This window comes from Octopus bimaculoides, unplaced genomic scaffold, assembly GCF_001194135.2.
Source record: "Octopus bimaculoides isolate UCB-OBI-ISO-001 unplaced genomic scaffold, ASM119413v2 Scaffold_107802, whole genome shotgun sequence".
In the NCBI taxonomy this organism is placed as follows: Eukaryota; Metazoa; Mollusca; class Cephalopoda; order Octopoda; family Octopodidae; genus Octopus; species Octopus bimaculoides.
The window spans coordinates 3878-5423 of NW_026349454.1; positions in this window are offsets into that span (position 1 = coordinate 3878).

The window sequence follows — 1546 nt, forward strand, 5'->3', positions numbered from 1 at the left end:
CCTCGGCCTCTTCTTGATCCACGACTGCAGTTAGGTCATGGAGACGAGCTGCGGGAAAGTGCGCCGCACAAACGGCGACCACACCTGTTCACCGTTGTCTACGTAGAGCCGGAGATGTCGCAGTCTCAGCGCGTGTCTGCGCATCATTAACCACGGCATGTCCAGTCCTTCTTTTAACGGGTGTTGGCAGCAAACGGATCGCCTGACCATCGGAACGCTTCCTTTCCACAAGAAACGGAAGAGAATGCGTCCTAGTTTGGTGATGGTAGGATCAGAACAAGGCACGACGGCTAGATGGTACTAGATGACGGACGCGATGTACATGTCACCACCTCCGCCCGACCTTTTAGGGACAGCTTCCTCTCGGCCCATTGCAGGCGTGAGTGACCACCCTACTCGTTATCTCGTTCCACTTCTTCTCCGTTTGGGGGTCCAGACGAAACCAGACTCCGAGCAACTCCACCGGACCGTCAGTCCAGCGTCTCACGACGGAGGCGCTGGTTGACGGCATGGGCTTGCTTCTCCAGGTGCCGAGCCGCAAGCCCACTGACTTTTCCCGGTTGAAGTCTTTCAGTGTATCGCCGACGAGCTCGATGTGTTTCTAGCAAGATACTATGACGGTGACATCGTCCGCGTATGCAGACACGCTTGTCCTGGATCCCAATTCTCGCGGGATGCCCTTCAGCGTCGCCCAGCTTCTGCAGTAGTGGCTCGAGAGTGAATACGTATAGAAGCCACGGAGGAAGCATCCCTCACAGACCGAACTTTCAATGTCATAAGGTCTCGATAGATGTCCATTTACGCGAATTACCGAACGGATGCCTCTGTACAAAGCAACTATCCAGCAGCGGAACACGGGACGAAAAGCAGCCGCTATGAGGACAGTCTCCAAGTATCAATGGTCTACCCTATCGAATGCTTTGGATTGATCCAAATTGATCAAGGCCCCACCCATGCCAGGTTCCTTAACAACCCAGTCTATGATGTAGCGCATCAGATCAAGGTTGTCATGGATGCTCCGGCACGACACGGAGCACGTTTGCACCTTGTCGACAAGTTTCTCGATGACAAGCGCCAACATCTTGGCTAACACCTTGGCCAAAATTTTCAAGTCTGCATTGAGTAGAGTGATGGGCCTAAAGTTATCTATTACGTCCCCCTTATTTGGATGCTTCCGTTTTGGTGCCATTTGCAGTACACAGTTGCCAAGACGACTCCAAATGTTAAGCGCGTGCGTAGACCTTCCAAACCGGGCGATTTGTCCCACGAGCATTCTGCCATCGTATCCTGCACTTCCGCCGCTGTGAGGGCACCTTCGCAGCACCTTGTCTCTCATGTGGAGAGTCGTGGCAGGCTGTGCAGATAGGCACTAAGGTCTACCCTGCGTTCTCGCTCGCCACTCGTCATGAACAGTCGGGCAAAATGCTGTTGAAAGGCCTCACACATTTTACTTGGCTCGCGTAATTCGCGCCCCTGTTCATCTACCAGAGACCGAATGGTGGCTTTGTTGCCCTGTTGCACCTCCTCACCCAGGCAGATATATATA